At 43.8% G+C, this 23,137-nt stretch overlaps 1 protein-coding gene across 3 annotated transcripts in view; it reads left to right on the top strand.

Annotated features, from left to right (window-relative positions):
* The first annotated feature begins 17,116 nt into the window (after window positions 1-17,116).
* Window positions 17,117-23,137, top strand: part of GFOD2 (glucose-fructose oxidoreductase domain containing 2) — a 191,674-nt gene continuing 185,653 nt past the window's right edge. For all 3 annotated transcript variants that reach the window (XM_033943753.1, XM_033943746.1, XM_033943749.1), the window contains exon 1: window positions 17,117-17,367. The gene's annotated coding sequence lies outside the window, so the exon portion shown is untranslated. The remainder of the gene's footprint in view (window positions 17,368-23,137) is intronic.

Raw genomic sequence — 23,137 nt, 5'->3', positions numbered from 1 at the left:
GCTTGTGCCACATGTTCTCAATTAGATATAGATCTGGTGACTGAGCAGCCCAATCAATTGTCTTCACTCCCTTCTTTCTCATCCATTCGAGTACAGTTTTTGCTCGATGACATGGTGCATTATCATCTTGAAAGAAGTAATCACCAGGAAACAAGTTCTCTGCTGAAGGCAACAGGCAACATGCGTTTCTGTGGGATATCAATGTACTTCACTGCATCCACCATGTCCTCTACAATATGAAGCCGACCAACACCATTTGTCACCATACATCCCTATACCATGACCTTTGTAGGATGCTTAACTGATGGGTTAAGGCATTCAGGCTTGAATTCTCCTGGATATCTGCATACATACATTCTGCACTGATCACCCAAGATGCAGAAAGTGCTCTCATTACTAAATAACACCTTCTCCAACATTTCTTTTGTCCTCTTGTCGTATTGCACAGCCTATGCCATTCTTCACTTTTTTTGCTGCATAGTCAGTAGTGTTTTTTTCCTAGCTTTACACCCTCTCAAATCAAATTCCAGGCACCTAAGCCTCACTGTGCTTGTCCTAACCATGGCTGAGCACTTGTCCTGCCACTCTTTCAGCAACGGAGGTGATGTCCACTTCCTATTGCCAAGAGATGTGTGTCTCAACACTCAGTCTTTTCTGTAACTTGTCTTTCTTGGTCGACCTGAATTTATCCTGTGTTCCTCCTGTCTGAAGCAGCCTGATCAATGTACTGTACTATGATTGCATCCCCACCCTCTGTGCAGTCTGCCTCCTGGAATACCCCTCTTCACTAAGAACCACTATTCAAACCTCGTTTTCCTCCGACAAGAACTGAAATTTGGACTTCATTGCTATTGATGTTGCTGGCCAATTAGTTTAAATGATACCAGTTGTAGGAATCCCAGAAATTTATACTTCCCACCATGTAGTAAAGCTTAATGCTAATTGGCTGCATAAATATCACTTCTGATTTGCTGCAAATGGTGAACTTCGATTCAGTTTTCACACAAACTCTTATTCCTGTTATCAAAATCATTCTGATGTAACTGAATAGTCACAATTATCAAGGAAGTGCCAAAACTTACATAGAATTATACTTTTTCTGACAAAATTATGTTCAGTTAGTAGCCTAAATTATGTTAACTGAGTCTCAAATGACTAAATATTCAAATTCCACCATATGATGCAGGACTTTTGCACACCACTGTAGCTTGTCCTTCCCATGCTCTTTCCTCTCACTCCTTCCTTCTCTCATTTCTTCACCCATCCCATTCTCCCAGAATGAACAGACTACTGCTCTAAGATTACCCACATTTGATGCTATCCCACCATGCATCCCTACTGGCCAATAGCAGGAGATAAAATCCATCTGACATCATCTCTTGCTGCTATGAGACCAAATTTCACCACTCGTATTGCTCAAATGACATTAGAGTAAATATACCTCCTGTTGCTTGCTTATATTGATATATAGTTACATTCCACCGGAACGTGCAGCCCGGATGGGGATTACTGCGTCGCATTCTTGCCCGAAATGCAATCAGGCTCACGCATCTTTGAGTCACATGTTTTGGGCCTGCCCCGCAATCCAACAGTTTTGGAGACATCTTGGCCTATATACCATATCGCTTTGGGGAAGGCGATGGCTTCCGCAACTCAGGGCGTTATTTGGATTTTATAATATAGCCTCGCCCAAACCCAGGGGAATGTCAGCATTTATCTCCAGAGCCCTTTTGATGGGAAAAAAAGCCATCCTCACCAACTGCCTCTCCCGTGATCCCCCGTCATATGCACAATGGAGATCCCTAATGATAGTGCACGCAACACTGGAGAGACGCATGGTGGGAGACTTGACTCTTGGCCCGGGTTGCAAATTTTATCAGGTGTGGGAGCACTTCTAGCAGGACCTCACACCGCATGCTCGCAGTAGACTTTTGAATCTTTAAGATTTTATTCCCACTCTCAGCTATTGGACTGGCCATGGATTCTTGGGGAGGGGAGGGGAGGGGAGGGGAGGGGGGATGGGAGGGGAACTGATTATATTGTTGAAGATGTTATTTCCTGAATGGTACTACTGTTTGTATTTGCTTCTTACTGCTGGAATAATAAAAATCATTTAAACATATTGATATATAGTGAGGGGGATCAAACATGAATAACTCACAGCAGCCCATTTAGCTTGGGAGGATGAGGAGGGTGGAGAACCATAGAAAGGAAGTAATAAAGAGGGACAGCTGCCCTGTTTGCTGCACTCTAATTCTAGGCCAGGACTCAGGGCATGCTTCTTTATTTTCTCATAGTTTCTGTGCTCCAAACGTGGAAGCTAATACTCTAGTAATTTAGGACTTGTGCGTCATATGTCAACTCTCATGTGTCTCACTCCCTCATGTTTTGTCTCTATAGGATGCTTTCAGCTTGCTAGCATATTCTGACCCATGGAATTGCCCTGTTGGGCAGCAACTGGATCCAATTCAGAGAGAACCTGTGTGTGCTGCTTTAAATAGTGCTATATTGGCTAAGTAAAATGCATCTGAGGGCAATCCCTATGGCTTTTCTGCTAATTATATTATTTCACTTACCAGCAGCCCTAGGCACGTTGAAACAAATAAGAGGAAGAAATGACATTTCCTTATACAGCACATTGGGGAACTTCATCCAAGATCTCATAGTTGTGTTCAATTCACCAGTAAATGCTGCAACTGTAAGAGCTGTATAATATAGAAAAAAATGTCAGCACAGCAACATTTACTTAGATTGAACACAAATTTGAGTTTGGGTTTGTAATGGTAGTGGTCCTCTCTAATTGGAGCTCATAGGCTATTGATAACGTTTCCATATCTAGCATTTCCCTCTCCTATTTGTTTTCTATCACTTCCTCTTAGCTAAACATTTTAGAATCTGTGAACCAAGCAGAGAAGGAGTGATTTAAAAATCATCTGGAGAGGAGTAGGAGAACTCCAATTTGCCTGATTCTGAGGATGCTATAAGTGCAGTGTTTTCCTTCCTTGGATAGGAACTTACCGTATTTTTTGCTCCATAAGATGTACTGTTTCCAAAAAGGGGGTGGAAAAGTAGGTGCGTCTTATGGAACAAATACACCTCCCCCCACCTTTTTTTTTGCGGTGCTTGGTGCTAGACAGCTGCCTTTCTCCCTGCAGAGTGGCGCATAAGGCAGGAGTACGACCTTCGTGCTTCCTGCCTTGTCCCGCTCTGCTCCGTGATTGGCTTGCCATCAGTTATCGCCCATGGTTGCAGAGTTTTGAAAGGAACCATGGGGTATAGCATTTGGCTAGAGACTATACTATGTGAATTGGGAGGGGATATAGCATGAGAAAAGCCCCTGGCAACTGTGAATGAAGGCTCAATGTGCTGGATCTAGCTCTGGTTTCATTTGAACTGAAAGTCCAACGAGCAGATAAAAAAGCAAACCTCGTCCTCTCCCACCCAGGAAAAAAAAATTAATGTAATTTTCATAAACTTACTGCTATGACATAAGAACATAAGAATTGCCATACTGGGACAAGACCGAAGGTCCGTCAAGTCTAGTATCCTGTTTCCAACAGTGGCCAACCCAGGTTTCAAGTACCTAGCTAGATCCCAAGTAATAAAACATATTTTATTCTGCTTATCCTAGGAATAAGCAGTGAATTTTCCCAAGCCATCTCATTAATTACTTATGGGCTTCTCTTTTAGGACATTATCCAAACCTTTAAATCCTGCTAAGCTGACTGATTTTACCACATTCTCCGGCAACAAATTCCAGAGTTTAGTCTCTAGCTGGATCCTTGCAGAAGGGCACCTGTCTGGCTAGCCTGCCCTAACATTGGATCTGCTCATGGTTTGACCCCCTAGATGACTGCTCACCTGGTTTTGTTTGAAGCACATGCTGTTTTTGGGCCCTGCACTGGTCGGGAGACACGAAGAAGCGTGTGGAGATGAGAGGAGTAGAGGGTTTCAGGCTGGATCAGCCTTTGAAGAGACAAGCCCTTGGATATCCTGTTTGCTTGTAAAAGAAATTTTTTTTCCTGTATCCAGCTACAGTGTAAGCTGATGCAGGCACAGTACATGGCAGCACAGTGAATAAAGTCCATTACTGGCTATGAGAGACATTGGGGTAGAGTTGATTTGGGGGTTCTGAGGAGTTTCTGGGGCTTTCTCTCCTCTAAAATCCTGGTTTTTATGTTTTTCACACCAAAATTGCTGCCATGCTGGCCATCTTGGATTTCCTGATTTTTATTTTAAAAGCCTCTCCCTGCTTCAAAACACCTTGTTTGGGTCTAGAATCAGTCGAGATGGACTACACAGGTGGTTTAACCACTATATCATACTAATTTTATGCTGGATGGGTGCTTGAGGCATGTGAGTGGGAAGTTGGGAGCATTGGGCTTAGCCCCTCTCCCCCCCCCCCCCCCGGACCCTCCAGAGGCTCGGAGGCACAGAAAGCTCAATAAGTAGAACATAAATCCCTCCTAGAATCCTTTGCTGGTGATTCAGCTCTGCCAGCAAAACGAAAGTGCACGGACACCACTTTTCCAAGGCAGGTTTTTGACTGATTTTGTGGCTCTCATTTATGAGGCCTATGTAAAGTACAAACTGGAGCTGTGCCGGTTAGCATGCTGAAGGGTTTATCTCTATAAAATCTTGCTCCTTTTCAAGAAAAGGGACGACAGGAGCCTTTGGTCTGGTCAGAGAAGGACTGGGATGATTGGGGATCTGAGTCTATGCCTCTTCTCTCCAGCAGAGATTTGGCATCTCTGGATGAAATCATGCCTGTTCAGCATCTAATTTCAAGAAGTCCCAATGATGCCAAATCCCTTTCTGCTCTTCCCCAGATAGGTGGGAGACTTGTGGAGTATCGGGAGGCCTGGGAACGGATTTGCACAGACCAGTGGGTGCTGGATATCTTTCAAGAGGGGTAAAAGATCACATTTTTTTCTGCTGTTTTGAGATTTTTTTATAGACTCCCTGGTGAGGAGGCTAGAGAAAGTAGCCAGGGTACAAGCAGTGGTGCAATGACTGCTGCAGATCAGGACAGTGGAAGAAATCCCAGAGGCCAAATTGGGCTTGGGCAGATACTCTATATACTTCATCATGCCAAAGAAAGAGACCAATTATGAATCTCAAATCAGTCAATGTAGCCTTAAAAGTGCCTAGGTTTCTTATGAAGAAAGTAAAATCAGTTCTTGCCTTGGTTGCTTCAGGGGGATTATCTAGCCTCTCTGGATCTGACAGAGGCTTACTTTCAGATTCCCAATTTTCTCAGTTTCCATATGCAAGAGAAACATTTTCAGTTCTGAGCACTCCCATTTGGACTTGTAACGGTGCCACACATGTTTACCAAGGTAATGGTAGTGGCAGCAGAACATTTGCGTATAGCCAAGATTCAGGTTCATCTGTACCTGGATGACTGGCATATCAGAGTTGCATCCCAAGCAGAGGGCCACAGAGCAGTGATGCAATTAGTCCGCCTCTTGCAGGAACTGGGCTGGACATCAATTTCTGAAAGAGTCATCTGGATCCCTCACGATCCCTGGAGTACTTGGGGGTTGTATTCAAAACGACAAAGGGGTGTGTCTATCTTCCAGAGGCTCGCAAGCAAAAGCTGAGGTGACAGATCTTAGAGATTCTAGCAATGCCAAGCCTTAATAACGTGGCATTATGTACAGTTATTGGGGTCTATGTTGGCGACAATAGAGATGGTACTGTGGACGAAAGCTCATCTCTGACCTCTCCGAGAATGCACTATTGTCCTGCTGATTGTCGCAGACACACTTCCTTCAGATGCCTTTGAAGTGAACAGTGGAAGCCCGTCAAAGTTTGCAATGGTGGCTAATGCCGGATACACTGTCCAAGGGATTGCCTCAATGCATAGCAATGTGGGTGATCCTGTCTGCAGATGTCAGCCTTTATGACTGGGAAGGTTATTGTAAGAGTCATCTGGCCCAATGCTACTAGGAGCCTTCACAGAGAATAGAGAATGACATGGGAACAAATTTGTCCCTGTCCCTGCAGGAATTCAATTTCCTCTTCCCGTCCCAGCAAGTTTTGTCACTGTCCTTGTCCATGCCCCATTCCTGTAAGTTCTGCCTTAACTGCACAAGCCTCGAACACTTATGTTTTTAAAGTGTTTGAGACTTGTGCAGATGAGGACAGAGTTTGCAGGAATGGGGCAGGGACAGGAAAAGAACTTGCAGTGGCAAGGAGGCACCAAAAATGCGCCATTAAAACTGGAAGCCCAGCAGTTATTTTGCTGGGCAGAGAACCATCTGCTAGCCATTTCAGCAGCACTGAATGCTGAGGAGAAACAGCAAATTCCACCACTTCTGAGAACTGTTAGGATGCAAGGAAACAAAAGTGAACAACAAACAGCACTGCAATCGGCTCTCTTTTGAAAGCAAAGAAAAATCAGCACACATTATCAGCACTTAAAAAGAGAATAAACAGATACACACCTTAACATTCAAGCTTTTCCTCAGTATTCTGCAGCCACAGGTGCATGAGATACTTTCATTTACTCCTAACTACAAGCCATTCTAGTAGGAATGTGTTTCTTTTGATGCAATATAGGCATTGGCCAACAGCTATGAGTTAAATCAAACTTCAGAGGGCTTGGACAGGTGTTGAAGAATGATCCAGTTAGGGGGGGATGTTTTTGGTGGGGGAGGGTGTTCAGCATGAGAGAGAACAGGTTGCATTAAATATTAGACAATGGCTGCACATAATAAAAGCTGAAGCAAAATATTGATATGTAAAGGCAAGTCTAAAGAGTTACCAGGTGTCCTGGCTGAGAAATGAATATAAACTATTTGCTAACCTTACTCAAGACTTGAACCCCCTGATGTATGGAAGATGAAAAGCAATGCCTTAAGGCATAGAGCTATAGAGGTAACTTTGTTTAGAACATAGAGCTTCGTATCAAAGCTTAGAGATGTGAAGGAAATGACTACAACGTCACTACAGCTGTATATAGCAAAACGACATCCAATGCACATCCAATTAGATTTGAATCCTAACGGTTCCTATGACGTCAGCCGCTAATTAGGCGTGCATAGTATATAGAAAGCTTTGGCACAGCCATTTTTCCTATGTAGGACCCCCCTCGTGTGAGTTGGTGTTTCTGGTGTTCCGTTTCCTCAATGATGAAACTTTGTGCTATGACTTGGCTGTTCTCCTTTATACTCCCTTCTGCCTTTGACACTCCTCCCCACCCCCATTATCTGTATTTCTTTAGTTTATGGATTTTTCTGGGTGTTGGTGTGAGTGATTGTTGAGGACTTAGGTTTTGTGTTAAGTGTGGAGGGGAATCAATTGTTAGGGAAAAGAAGGGGCCAGGCCAGGTTACACACAGATGCCCACACCCACCACTCTCCCTGCTTTCATAATGTCATGGTCTGCCCCACCTCCATTTTCCATATCTGCAACTCTCCATGCAAGAAATTCGATTTCCGTTTTGGAGCCATGTTGTAAGGTGAAGACATTTTTTCAGGCTACTTGTAGAACACGTTCAAACACACCCCCATAGGACAGCCAATGAGGTGTGATGGGCATGGTTAGGAAGCGGGACAAGCAACCACGCCTGAACGGCGCCCAATAGGCATTGGGAAAGTTTTCCCGCCCTACTGACGTCAGACGCTACATAGGTGTGCATGGGTATAAGAAGGTCCAGGTGAGTAGTGTTTCCTTTCTATTCTGTCCTATTGCTTATGCAGATGTTTGAGACTTTACTCTGTCTTAGTCTTTTACATTTTTTTTCCTATCTCTGCCTCCCATTTCTCTCTATTCCACAGAGCCATTAACAAGCTACATGTCATTCTAATATGTTGTTTTATCTTTTCTAGAAGCAGCTCAGATAGTAAGTCCAGGTGAGAATGATATTTTGTAAGCTACTTAGGTGTCCTTATGATAGAACTAAAGAAACCAACCAGAAAAACTGACTTCTCTTTATGGGCTTTCATTGTGTGCTATTGTTTATAATAGTTATTTTATTTCTGATATCTCCTACTCTCCATTCTACAGGGCTGACAAAAATGACTGAGAAGACTGATAAAGACCATGCTGGTAGAAATTTTGCTGGTAGAAAAATGGATATGTAAGTAAAATGGATGTGTTCACACATCTGAGAGGGTTTACTCATAGAGCTAAAGTTAATTCTTTGTAGAATCAAATTACAGGCAAGTTAAAATCAGGTGAGGAATGGTTCTGTGTACTAACTCATTGATAAAAATAGGTCGGGTGTGTTGGGGGAGGGGGAAACACTGCCATTCAGTGGACATCCAATCAGTGTACATGGTTCAAGTGGAAAACTCCTAATGAGTGCCTAATGGCTGCCATTTTTAATAAGGAGTCTAAAGGTATGTTAGCAGCTGTTACTTCTTGGTGTGTGTTCTGCCACAACTTCAGTGTTTAATTTTGGAGACATAGGTCTTTGTTAACAGTTTCTCTCTATTCTTCATATCAGGTTAACTATGCTCATCACCTATGTGTTTGCCAGAGAGAGACCAGACGAGCAGCTCAGCACACCAGTTTGCACCTAGCCAAACAGTTGTAGGTAAGAATGATATATGGTAACCTTTATTTGTTTACTCTACTATTCTTCACTTGAGTCACTCTTCTGATGAAATAAATGTTCACAAAGCTAACATGTTTCACACTTCTATTGTTCTCTTCACACAGGTATCCTTGATGACTTTCAGGAACAATAGTAAATTGATAATGTTGGCCTCATAGAACACCATGGCACGCATTCCTGCTGTTATATGCACACAAACTTTTTGTTTTCAGTTAGTTTATTCCCTCACATGAGTTCTAAACAGTAGCAGTGGAGGATTACAGGTGATATTAACCCACACCATCAGCGAGTTAAGGCTATTGCTTTAACAACTATACCACGGTGACATCTAAGCAGCTCAACATAAATGAGGTTAATACATTGCTTCAGGGAAGGGAGGACAGATATGGACCTTGGGGGTTGAACCCCCTGTTTGTGAACCTTGTGTAAACCAGCTTCTCCTCTTTTCTGTTTTCAGGTGTCTTAGACAGGCAACTGCAGTATTGTCAGATGGAGTTTTGTATTACTGAGAGCAGTGCAGCTGTGAGCATCTTTGTGGTTTCCACACCTGCTTAACCAAAATAGTGCAGCTCAAGAACCAGGAGGATAGATTGAGGTATGTGGCCTTTACTTCCATCACCTTCCGTGAAAGGAAGAAAAACCCACATGTCTCATTTGGATTCTCCTGGTGTGGAGCCAACTCTTACTAGCAGTAACCCTATTCCTCAACAACAAATCTACCACAGTGACTTATATTCTCTTCCTTATGTAGCCATTTACTTTGGAACAGGGACTGGCTTACTTTGCACATCATAGCTGAGATGTCGTCATCTACCTACAGTTGCATATACCCTTGCATTCACTTGCTTCTTTCCTAGATTCTGCAATGATTTGACATCAGAGTGGCTAGCAGGTAATAGAATGAATGACAGACCCCAATAAAGATTGTCAAACTTTCTATATGAGAGAGAGGGATGAGTGAGAGATACAGACGATGAGGTAAAGGAGATATGCTGGCTCAGGAGTGGAAGATACAACACACCAAGAAGAACATAACATAGAGAAGAGATTCTAGATGGGGACTGAGTGTAAATAGAGGGACACTGAAGTAATGCTGGGAAAAGAGAGGGACAGACATGGAGAAGATTGCTTGATGGGAAGAGTATTGAGACAGGGGCATAAAAGAACATCTAGACACAGGGACATTGCTTGAAAACGGGTGATTCTGACATAGGGATGATGGAAGCAGAGGAATGGAGAGGAACACAGAGGAGAGAAGCTCAGGATAGAGAAGCTCCACTAGTGCACTGCGATACTCAAGTAAACAGAAGGGAGGTGGGACTGGAACCAATGAAGGTAACTCAAGAGAACAAGCGCACCCTAAGCACAAATAAAAAAGCCAAAAACAGAAAACTATTACTGTTGGGGGATTCCATCATCAGAGGCATTAACCTTGGAATACAAGGCGAGGAGACCAAAATAGTGAAATGTCTTACAGGATCCTCAGAAACCAGGAGTTCCAGGCAAATACAGACTATAATTAAGGAAGAAACTAAGGATTTTAACACTGATGTTGTTATTCATCAGGGAACAAATGTCCGGCCAACAACTCCACACTTGCAGCACAGAAAGCTTTTCAGGAGCTCGGTGAGGGCTTGAAACCTTTTGTAAAGACTTTAGCTTTTTCTGAAATACTGCCTGCATATGGAAAGGGAGAGCAAAGAGTGAAAAACACAGAGGACTTTAATAGATGGCTCAAAGCCTGGTGTCATCAAGAAGGTTTCAGGTACATAGGAGATGGGGAAATACATGGAAGGACAAGAAGCTATATTGCACTGATGGGCTACATATTACTACAGCAGGAAAAAGAAACCTTGCAGAGAAATTTAGACAATATGTTTCTAGGCATTTAAACTAGAAGGTGGGGGTGGTATATGTATGAAGGACAATTATAGAGACCACCCCAGGCAAAAAAAAAGATGTGATAGTAGTAAAGATTGAAACATAAACAATATCAGCAACTCATTTCTTAGTATTGCAACGGAAAGTGAAACGAAACAAAAATCTATAAGAAAAAGATTACCACTGAAAAATAGCTGGAAAGTGATGACCACAAATGCTCGCAGACTAAGTAACAAAGTTCATGATCTGCAAACCCTGATGTTAGAGGCAGATCTAGATATTGTCGCTATCACAGAGACATGGTTCAGTGAATCACATGGATGGGATGCAAACATACCGGGATATAATCTTTTTAGGAAGGACAGAGATGGTCAAAAAGGTAGAGGAGTAGCTCTCTATGTAAAGATCAATATCCAAGTGACCGAAATGCAAGGGACCTGTGGAGAGGAAGAAGCGATATGGATCGCTCTGAAAAGAGAAGATGGAACTTCTATCTACGTGGGTGTAGTCTATAGACCTCCGACTCAGTCGCAGCAAATTGATAAGGATCTGATTGTGGATATCCAAAAGTTTGGAAGGAAAGAGGAGGTTCTGCTGTTTGGAGATTTCAACCTGCCAGATGCGTAATGGCATGTTCCATCTGCGGAATCGGAAAGAAGTAGGGAGATTGTGGATGCCTTTCAAGAGGCTCTGCTCAGACAAATGGTGACGGAACCCACGAGGGAAAAAGTGATATTGGATCTGGTCCTCACAAATGGAGAGAGTATCTCTAATGTTCGAGTGGGTGCTCACCTGGGAAGTAGCGATCATCAAACGGTTTGGTTTGATATAACGGCTAAAGTGGAGAACGGCCACACGATACTTAAAGTCCTAGATTTCAAACGTACGGACTTTAATGCAATGGGAGAGTACCTGAAGAAAGAGCTGTTAGGATGGGAGGACATAAGAGAAGTGGAAAGACAGTGGTCTAAGCTGAAAGGAGCGATAAAAATGGCTATGGACCTTTATGTGAAGAAAATCAATAAAAACAAGAGAAAAAGGAAGCCGATATGGTTTTCTAAACTAGTGGTGGAGAAAATAAAGGCGAAAGAGCTGGCGTTCGTGAAATATAAAAAAAACCAAGAAGAGGAGTGCAGATAGGACTAAGGGTGAAACTGAAAGAAGCCAAGAGAGAGATACATCTGGCAAAAGCACAGACGGACGAACAAATGGCTAAAAATGTAAAAAAGGGAGACAAACATTTTTTTCAGATATATTAGTGAAAGGAGGAAGATGAAAAATGGAATTGCTAAACTAAAAGATGCTGGGAACCGATATGTGGAAAGTGATGAGGAAAAAGCAAATGTGCTAAACAAATACTCCTGTTCTGTGTTCACAGAAGAAAATCCTGGAGAAGGACCGAGATTATCTGGCAAAGTTACATGAGAAAATGGAGTAGATTCTGCGCTGTTCACGGAATGTTTATGAGCAACTTGAAAAACTGAAGGTGGACAAAGCGATGGGACCAGACGGGATCCATCCCAGGATACTAAGGGAGCTCAGAGAGGTTATGGCGAGTCCTATTAAAGACTTGATCAACAAATCTCTGGAGACGGAAGTGGTTCCTGGGGATTGGAGGAGAGCGGATGTGGTCCCTATTCACAAAAGTGGTCACAGGGATGAAGCAGGAAATTACAGGCCAGTGAGCCTCACTTCGGTTGTTGGAAAAATAATGGAAGTGTTGCTGAAAGAAAGGATAGGGTTACAGGATCCGAGGCAACATGGCTTTACAAAAGGTAAATCGTGCCAAATGAACCTGATTGAATTTTTTTTTTCCTTTATTATTTATTGAAATTTTTTACAGACTCCACAAGAACATTCTTCTTGTACAAGCAAAGCAGAAAGAAAACAAATTAAAAATAGACACACTTACTGCCCAGTAACATATTCAATCTTCCTTAGACCACTAACTCAAATGGGGGGAGGGGAGGAATTGAATAAATTGAAGAGATAGAATATTTAGGAATATATCAAAGAATGAAAGGCTTAACAGCTATTAACCCCCTCTTCATAGTTGATCTTAAAAATTCCCAGTAGCCAAACCTTTCAAGTCTAAAAAGGCACGTAATTGATCTGGTGTATAGAAGACATATTTAACTCCTTGATATTTAATTAAACATTTACATGGATAAGCTAATAGGAATGTCGCTCCAAGGGTTAAAGTCTCTACTCTCATAGCTAAGAATAATTTTCTTCGCTCCTGCATTGTTCTCGTGACGTCAGGAAACATCCATACTTTCTCTCCTAGAAACAATAATTGAGGATTTTGGAAATACAATCGCATAATTGCATTCATATCTTGTTCAAAGACAAAAGAAATGAACAATGTGGCCCTCTCAGTAGTTTGAGAAATAATGGATTCTAATAATTCTGTAACATTAAGAGCGTCTCTTAACTTCAATTCCTCTGCGCCTGGTGTAGTTCCAACAATTTTCTTTTTAGGCAAATAGTAGATCCTATTAAGTGGAGGGTAATGTTCTGGGGTAAACTTTAATATATCAGTTAAATACTTTTTCCACATTTCAGTGGGTGTAACCTCCAAGACCTTCGGAAAGTTCAACAGATGTACATTTAATCTTCGATTATAATTTTCCATTTGTTCAGTTTTTTTTACTCAAAACTGTTCGTTCCTTTATCAAATTGTTGGTTACAGCTTGAATATTTACCACATTTTCCTTAACTTCTTTTATTTCTGTTGAAAAATCTTCTCCTGATTGAATTTTTTGATTGGGTGACCAGCGAGCTGGATGCTAGATGTAATTTACTTAGATTCAGCAAAGCCTTTGATATGGTTCCTCAAAGGAGGCTGTTGAACAAACTTGAAGAGCTGAAGTTAGGACCCAAAGTGGTGAACTGGGTTAGAAACTGGCTGTTGGACAGACGCCAGAGGGTGGTGGTTAATGAAAGTCGCTCAGAGGAAGGAAAGGTGAGTAGTGGAGTCCCTCAGGGTTCGGAGCTGGAGCCAATCCTGTTCAATATGTTTGTGAGTGACATTGCTGAATGGTTAGAAGGAAAAGTGTGCCTTTTTGCAGATGATACCAAGATTTGTAACAGAGTAGACATCGAAGAGGGAGTGGAAAATATGAAAAAGGATCTGCAAAAGTTAGAGGAATGGTCTAATGCCTGGCAACTAAAATTCAATGCAAAGAAATGCAGAGTAATGCATTTGGGGATTAATAATCGAAAGGAACCATATATGCTGGGAGGTGAGAAGCTGATATGCACAGACGGAAAGAGGGACCTTGGGGTGATAGTGTCCGAAGATCTAAAGGCAAAAAAACAGTGTGACAAGGCAGTGGCTGCTGCCAGGATGCTGGGCTGTATAGAGGTGTAGCCAGTAGAAGGAAGAAGGTGTTGATGCCCCCGTACAGGTCATTGGTAAGGCCCCACTTGGAGTATTGTGCTCAGTTTTGGAGTGGTAGATTCAAGAGCAATGTTAGGAAATTCTACTTTATGGAGCGGGTGGTGGATGCCTGGAATGCGCTCTCGAGAGAGGTGGTGGAGAGGAAAATGGTGACTGAGTTCAAAGAAGCATGGGATAAACATAGAGGATCTAGAATCAGAAAATAATATTAAATATTGAACTAAGGCCAGTACTGGGCAGACTTGCACGGTCTGTGTCTGTATATGGCCGTTTGGGGGAGGATGTGCTGAATAGGGCTTCAATGGTTGGGTGGGTTTAGATGGGATGGAGTAGGTTTTAACAGAGATTTTGGCAGTTGGAACCCAAGTACAGTACAAGCCAAATATCCAAGCTTTGGATATTTGGCCAGAAATAGCTAAGAAGAAAAAATTTAAATTGAATCAGGTTGGGCAGACTGGATGGACCATTCGGGTCTTTATCTGCCGTCATCTACTATGTTACTATGAGACGGGAGGGGGCAGATGCTAGACCAGGGGTGGGCAAACATTTTGACTCGTGGGCCACAATGGGTTCTTTTTTAAAACTCAGCAAGGGCCCTCCAGAAGGAAGGGGCGAGTTGGGGGCTCTGGCAAACTTTCTCGCGCTGCAGCGAGCCAGAGAAAGGGCATGTGGAGGAAGGCTTGCCTGTACAAAAAGCCGCATTTCCTGTGTCACCATTTTACTACAGCTTGGTAAAAGGACCCCTTAATGCTTATATTTATTTGAGCTTGATATACTGCCTTTCAAAACCCGATTCAAAGATGAAAAGGAACTAAAACTTGCTGACAGGAAAGTGGAAAAAAGCAAAGAATGCATTCTTATGTGCTGAACAAATCATAGAAAGCCACAGAATAAAAGTGTTAAAGCATATTTACTATATCAGAGCCTTGTGTGCACCTTCATCCTCTGTCACAGAGATAATCTGACAATTTCTGTACTTTCTCTCCATTCATTTTATTTTACTTGGTTCCACTATCTCAAAAAGTGCATCTCTCTGTGGATGCGATAATGTTGCAACATCTTTCACTGAGGCCTATTCTTCCTGACTAAGAGGTGCCCCAAGCAGCCTCCTCATGCGCCACGTCCTGGGCTCTCTGACTTACCCTGATGCCCTTCACCAGTGATATTATTGTTCTCGTCTGCCTCAAAGGAGACCCGCCGGGTAATGGCGCTCTCTCCCATCTTTGTATCTCACACGTGCAGAAAATTTCTGCTGGTCCGCGCTGGTCCGGCGAGATCAAGCCGGCAGTTAAATTTCCTGCCGACTGCGGTTCCCGCTCATTAATGTTCCTCCTAGCCTCAGGCAATTAAGATAGGCTGCCGACGTCGGGGCCTTCCTTCTCTGAGTCTCGCCTGTTCGGAAACAGGAAGTTGAAACAAAATAGAAGGGACTCAGAGAGTGAAGGTCCCGATGTCGGCAGCCTGTCTTGATCGCCGCCCCTGCCGAGTTGCTGAAGAGGGCCGCGGGGAAGTTGCGATTAGAATGGAGAGAGCTGCAGATTCAGGTGCAGGTGGAGGGAGATGGTCAGCGTGTGCGAGCAAGATCCTGGGAGCCTTCACAGTGACTTCCTCCCCTCCCACCAGCTCTTCTACTTGCCAGGGCAGTGATTTACCGACAACTTCCTGCAGGCAAGTACTGAGAGCTGCTGGAAGGGGAGACAGCCACTGTAGGAGGCAGGGAAGCTGCTGGATAAAGGGAGAGCTGTTACTGGACTTGGAGAGAGTTAGAAGGAGAGATGCTGCTGGGAGGGGAGGAGGGAAAGGGATGGGAAGAGAAGAGAGTTAATGTTGGATAGAGGGAGGAGGGAAGGGAGAAGGAGAGATGCTGCTGGAAGGGGAGGGGGGAAAGGGATGGGAAGAGAGTTAATGTTGGATAGAGGGAGGAGGGAAGAGATAAGAAGGAGAGATGCTGCTGGGAGGGGAGGAGGGAAAGGGATGGGAAGAGAGTTAATGTTGGATAGAGGGAGGAGGGAAGGGAGAAGGAAAAAAAGGAAAGAGGGAAGGGAGAAAGAAAAAAGGAAGGAAATAGCTGGCAGGGAGATTACAGGAGGGGAAGGGGGTCAGGGTGGAATGGAGAGATCAGAAGAGGGAAAGGGGAGAGAGAGGAATGAGAAAGTAGAGAGACATTGATGCTGGAAAGGGGGTCAGCAGAGAAATGAGAGAGGGATAAAGATGCTAGATCTGGTGTAGGAGAGATAAAAATGAAGAAGGCAGTGAAGCTGGAATGAATGATGTAAAAAGGAGAGAGGAGGAACAGGCTGGATGGACAGGGAAGAGGGACATAGAAAGAAGTCAGATACATATGGAAGGGGGAAAGGGCAGACATTGGATGGAACGGGCAGATGCTGGAAGGAAAAGAGTGAAAAGAAGATGAAAGCAGAAACCAGAGACAACAAAAGGTAGAAAAAAATAATTTTATTTCTATTTTGTCATTAGAATATATCAGATTTGAAATATATATCCTGCTAGAGACATAACTGGGGACTGCAGTATTCTGTTAGCATGATATTTCTATGTAGCATTCTATAATAACTTGGCTTGTTCAGTTTTCTTGATAGTAGAGGGGATATATGTGAAGGGGAGGGGAGACAGGGGTTTTGCTGGTCCGTGCTCTGTATATTTGTATTTATAAAATCACAATTGTTCAGAATATTGTTGCTTTTTATACTTTAATAAAATACGTTCAATATAAAATCATAATTGTGGCTTGTGCAGATGGGATCAGATGGTTTGCGGGGACCGAGCTCAAGGAGATGGGGCGTAAACGGGGTTTTTAAATTTTAGTCCTAGTAGTTTGCCGGTCCACAAAATAATTATTTTATTTCTGCCGGTCCACGGGTGTAAAAAGGTTGAAGAACACTGGCTTAGGCGATTTCTGAGGCTGGACATCCTATACAGAATCCTGCCCGTTATGTCCAGAAGTTTGAAGAGCTTTTAATTTTGGGAAGGACTTTTAAGTTAAGAGCTTGTTTTATTGTGTTTTTTCTGAATGTTTTGTATTTGAGTTTTGGTCTTTTGTACACCATTATGGATTGTTTGTGATATGTGCAGTGTATAAATAAACAGTTTGTATAACATATTTGTTTGATAAATTAAAGACGTTTTCAGCGGCAATTGTTTGGCCTACTTTTGGGGCAAACGTTGGGCTACTTTTTACCATGAGTTGGGCTGGAATTTTTTTTTTTTTGCCCTCTGGCAACCCTGCCTTGCTGTATCAACCCGGTTAGACAGCACATGTAACTGTGCTGAATTACTTCAGGAGGCGATATGTTTTGAATGTCTTGGAAGTCCCACAAACCGTGTTCCCGAGCAGCTCTTCACTTTCAATTTGTCTTTTCTCTGGCATCTCACCCTGCTCTGATGCAACGTTTCAATGTTCCAGTCGCCTTCCTTTGATGCAATTTCCTGTTTCCGGTAAGGCGGGACGCGCCAGAGAGGACGAGTCGCTCATTGGAGGTGGAAAGCTACAGGATTGATGGTGGGTGATGTGGATTTAAGCTGATGGAGATGTTGAGGGAGGGATACTGGATCGTGGACAAGGAGGAGATGATAGGGGAAGGGGGGTTGCTGTTAGAGCCAGATGAAATTGGTTGTATTGTATAAATATCAGGAAGGACCTAGTGAAAAGGGAACTGAAATGGATTCAGTCGTGCATACCTTTCTCTTTCATGTATTTATTTGTTGTGTGAACATTTTTAACCTTGTATCATGATCTGGGGCGGGAAATTTAGCTTTTTAGGTTTAATTTGTAACTGGGAAAGGATTTTTGCTTGTCTTCTTCCTTTTTAGAGATAGGAAGACTTCTTCTGTCTCTTGGCTGTTGCTTGTTTATAGGCTTAAGTAAAATACTAATAGAGATCCTTTTTTCCTATTAATATTCAAAGGGCAATGGGTTATGATATGACTCTGAAGGGTGGGCAAAGGTTTTAAAAAAATGAATATATGTTTTTGCTAAGAAGGTGGTGTACCTATTTTGGTCTGTCCTAGTATGACAGCTCTCTTGGCTTCTGCTGTAATCTGTGGAAGCTAAAATAGAGTTCCAGCATCTATGAGATAGCCAAAGGGGCTTTAGTGGTGGAGGGAGATGACTGGGGTAAAATGCAGACCTTGCAGATTTCTACCACACTTCCTTAAAAATCTGCTCACCTCAGGGGTGAGTGGGCTCTGTGAGGTTTGCAAGAGTTAAAATGAGGATCCCAATGGACCCCAAGTCATGACCCTTTCTTTTTAGGCTAAACTCCACAGGATCCGTGGGGCCCCCAGGTAGAAGGTATTTGAAATACTGGGGTACAGAAAAGCTGGAACCAAGAAAAGAGAGAGCAGATAATTCATGCAGTATTCAGCATCAGCAATCCCATCCTAAAACAGAAAAGAAACCAGCAAGGGTAGAAGTTAAAAGCAGATTCCATGGAACTAAAAGTGCATGGCCTTAAAAAGTGGCCATGGTGTAGGGTACCCAGGGATCCGTGTTTTTTAAACTCCTGCAGATCTCAATTATTTAGTTAACTGTACAGATCCTCATTTTAACTCATGTGGACCTCACAGATCATGCTGGAGGGGGTAAGATGAGGATACATGGGTAAGCGAGATCTGTGAGGTCCATGGGAATTAAAACAAGGATCCCTGCAGACCCTAAACCATGGCCGCGCTCTTTTTAAGGTCGTGTGGCAGACATCCATGAGGTCTGTCAGAGATAAACTGAAATCACAAACCGCAGCTGTCAAAACCAGGTAAGCAGATTTTTAAGGATGTGCAGTTGAGGTCTGTGGAGTCTGCTTTTACCCCCCTCCCCACAGCAGGCACATACAAGTGGACAGAATGTCTTATTTATTATCTGTTTCTATTAGTGAGACAAGGTCCACAACAGGTGTGCCCTAGAAAAGGGATGTGGGTTGAGATATTATAAAGTTTTCATTATTTTGCCTTTCTACTGAAAAAGCTCAAGGAATTTTGTAACTGAAAAGGAATAGACTAAGCAGTAACCTAGGTGTAGTTTATCTGCTTCAGTGTTCTCCCCAGAAATTTTTTCCAGCTGGGTGGCATGAAAAAGTAGTCGGATGGGGCGGGATGAGGAAATTTGGTGGTGGGGAAAATTAACCCCCTCTTTTACTAAGGTGCGCTAGCATTTTTAGCACGCTCAAACCCCTGCGCTACGTGGGAAAACTAGCGCCAACTCAATGTTGGCGTTAGCATCTAGCACACATGGCAATTCCTCCGCGCGCTAAGCGCACACTATAACCACTATCGTAACTTAGTAAAAGGAGCCCTAAATGTATAATATTTTTATTAGTTAATTATTATTATTATTTTCCAATGCTCAATATGACTTCCTTTTTTAAGGTTTGACACTTGTGCCAGAATATTTTTACTAAATTTAAGAAGTATTTGCCCTCTTTCAAATGGTATAGAGGTTTAAAAAAGGGAAAGGCATTAATGAAGTCATTAGGTTCAATCTAGCCATTTATTTCTGCATGAATTTAAACAACTAAAAAAAAAAAGATAAATATAGCTCATCCAGTCATACATGAAATGGCTCTACAGCAGGGGTGCCCACACTTTTTGGGCTTGCGAGCTACTTTTAAAATGACCAAGTCAAAATGATCTACCAACAATAAAAAATTTTTAAAAAACACAAAGCACACTGTACGCAGAGAAAATGTTAATTATCATTTCTATTCTGCGGGTTTTCAAAGAGGTCAAGGCAGACGATTCTATGCAATGTCACCTCAGGAACAACTATACAAAAATAGACAAATATACCCCCTCCCTTTTTACTAAATCGCAATACTGGTTTTTAGAGCAGGGAGATGCACTGAATGCCCTGCGCTGCTCTCGATGCTCATAGGCTCCCTGCGCTAAAAAACGCTATTACGGTTTAGTAAAAGGGGGCCATAGTGCAAAATATAGACAGCAGATATAAATTCTTAAAACAGACACATTTTGATCACTAAACTGAAAATAAAATCAATTTTCCTTTTTGTCTGGTGATTTCATGAGTCTCTGTTTGCACTTCCTTCTTCTGACTATAAATCCAATGTTTTTTTCTTTCTGCTCCTCCCCTTTTCTTTCTGTCTCTCTTTCTTTCTCTCTCCCCCTGCCCCCCAAGCCATCGCGCCAATTTCTCCACTTCCCCGATTCTTTCCCTACCCCCTAATGCCGATTTTTCCCTGCTTCCACGAGCCAGACCAGGAATGTACAAGCGCCGGACTCACAAGACTTCACCTCTGATGTCAATTCTTACGTTGGAGAGGAAGTTCCAGGCCAGCCAGGCAGCGATTGGCTGGCCCAGAACTTCCTCTCTGACATCAGAATTGATGTCGGAGGTGAAGTCTTGTGAGTCCGGCGCTTGTACGCGCCTGGCCTGGCTCAGGGAGGCAGGAAGAAAAAGATTGCCAAGGCAACGCGATCGATTCACATTGCCTTTGCGATCTACTGGTCGATTGCGCTCGACCATTGGGGCACCCCTGCTGTTATGGTATCCTGTCCTGACCTGAACTGAGGAAAGGGGTTTAGTCCCCAAAAAAACTGCCTTATTTATATTTCCTATTTATAAACTTTAATCAATAGATACAATACTACTTGATTCTACATAAAGCAACAAAAAAAATTTTTTCTACCTTTTGTCATTTCTGCTTTAATCATCTTGTCTTCACTCTTCTTTCTAGCCAGCATCTGTCCGCTCTGTCTTCCATGCAGCATCAGCCCCTTCCATCCATTGTCCACCCTCTCCCCGTTCCATATGGCATCTTCCCTCTTTTTATGCTCCTTCAATAAACTGTCTATCCTGTGCCCCTTCTCTTCTCCTTTGTACATGATTGATTTCAGCTCTGCCACCTCTCCATTTTTCTCTCTCTGTCAACACCCCATCCCCTATGCTCTGGCAACTCTCTCTTCTCCTTTCTTTCATTCACACCCCACAGTCTGGTATCTTCCCTTCCCTGATTCTCTGGCATCTCACGTCTTTCCTTTTCTTCCATCTCTCCCTCCCCCTCCATGCTCTGACATCTTCTCCTTCCTTTCCCCCTTCCTTTTCCCTTGGTCTGGCATACTTTCCTCCTTCCCTCCAATCCCTGGCATCTCGTTTCATTCCCTCCCTCATCTTCTTTCTCCCTCCAGTTGGGTGCAGCAAGTTTCTCCCCCTCTGCTCCCTTTCCTCCTTCTGTCACCCAAGGCCTGGCGTCATGAACTTCTTTAGGCAGCAGCATTCACAATTTGCTGCTGTTGCCAACTTCGGGCCTTCTTCTCTGTCGGGTCCTGCCTTCATAGAAACAGATGTAGGCAGGACCCGGCAGAGAAGAAGGCCTGAAGCTGGCAACAGCAATGAATTGTAAATGCTGTTGCTAGCCGAAGAAGTTCATGACGCCAGGCTGAGCACCCGGGGCAAACTGCTACTCTCCCCCTCCCACAACCCTCCTATCTCTCCCTCCCTACCATAATGAGACTCTAAACAGCCCTGCTCTACTCTAAACAGGCTGCTTCAGGGCTTTCTCCTGCCGTGATTCCCTCTGGCACGTCACCAATGAGGGAAGGAGGGAGAGATAGGAGGGTCGGATCGGGTTTTGGGGGGGCGCCCGGGATGATGATGAGGCTGCTGCTGCTGCCAGCGAATCCAGCAAGGATGAGGCCCCAAAGCACAGCACTGGCGGGCCCCCCTTGACCATTTCAGGCCCTAGGCCTGTGCCTACTGGGCCTATCCTTTAATCCGGCCCTGCTTCCCCCCCCATATGCCTTGACATCTCTCTCTTCCACTCCATGGTATGGTATCTCCTTTCCCTCCCTCCCATGGTCTTTGCATCTCTTTCCTCCATTTCCTGATCTTCCTTCTCCCTCCTTCCCTCTCTCTCCCCAATTGGGTGCAGCAGCATTTCTCTTCCCCTCCCCCCATTGGGTACAGCAGTATCATCAGCATTTCTCTTTCCTCCCCCCAATTTGGTACAGCAGAAGCAGCATTTCTCTTCCCCCTCCCCCCTAATTGGGAGCAGCAGAATGACTCTTCCCCCTCCCCCTATTGGATACAGTAGCAGCATTTATCTTAACCCCCCCAAATTGGGTACAGCAGAAGCACCAGCATTTCTCTTCCCCCTCCCCCTCTAATTGGGTATAGCAGCATTTCTCCTCCCATTCACTACCTCCCCCCGTCTCACACACCCGGCAGATTCGCTACAGACAAAGGCAAGTTGCAAGATTCCCTTCGTCGCTGACCTATCTCCCAAACGTCAGCGACAGAGGGAAGCTTACAACTTGCTGCTCTTGCTTACTTCGGGCCTTTCTCGTTGCCGGGTCCTGCCTTCGCGGAAACAGAAAGTAGGCAGGACCCGGCAGCGAGAAAGGCCCGAAGTAAGCAAGAGCAAGTAAGCTTCCCTCCATGGCTGGCCTATCTCCCACATGCTCCAGGGCTCTAATGTTCCGTGCCGGCTTCTCTTACCTACCCCCCCCCCCCGACGTAACTTCCGGTTTCGGAGGGAAGCCGGGTTCGAGTCGCTTGCTGGGTTTTGTTTTGTTTAAAGTCCGGCGGGAGTCTTTCGGCGGCTCTTCAGGCTCGCGTTAAGCAGTGATGGCAGCAGATTTCGGCAGATGACAGCCGGGCGGTAATGTAAATTTGCTGGGCGTAGCGCCCGGCTGAAAAGAGCTGGGGAGAACACTGTGCTTTCCTTTTGGTGGGGAGTGTGAGGAGGGGGGTTGCATGCAAAGGGTAAGGAAATTGGCAGTGAAAAGGAAGAGGTCAATTTAGCATTAATATCCGCAACATTTTTTTTTGTGGTGGTGGTGGGGGGTGGGGGGGGGATATTGTCTCCCATGCTCACTCACACAAACTATGTCTATGGGAGCAGCACATGGAAATGGCTGTATAAAGTCTGCCTAATCATACCATTCACTATCCTCTCCTCTACCTTAGAGATCTAACATACTTGTCCCAGGCTGTCTTGAATTCAGATTGTCTCCAACACCTCTACCCAGGCCTGGATTAGGTTTAAACTATTTTATTGTTGAAAACAGCAAAACATCAGAAGCAGACAAATGATATCAAAGTCGAGTAAGGAACAATGAAGCAGCTTCCACAACAAAGCGAACAGTCATCAACATTTTGTAGGTACATAATGCTTTATCACCTACCTAACTATTTCATCTAAAGACCTAGGTCTAATGATAACGCATACCAGGGCCCTGGACTCTGATGAGCCTTGGCGCAGTCCATCCATCATTCCTCCCCCCACTCCGACCGAGAACTGTAATCAGAGTATAAACGT

Source organism: Geotrypetes seraphini, chromosome 4 (genome assembly GCF_902459505.1).
Source record: "Geotrypetes seraphini chromosome 4, aGeoSer1.1, whole genome shotgun sequence".
Classification (NCBI taxonomy): Eukaryota; Metazoa; Chordata; class Amphibia; order Gymnophiona; family Dermophiidae; genus Geotrypetes; species Geotrypetes seraphini.
Note: the sequence above shows the minus strand (reverse complement) of the source record. Positions and strands in the feature narration are given on the sequence as shown.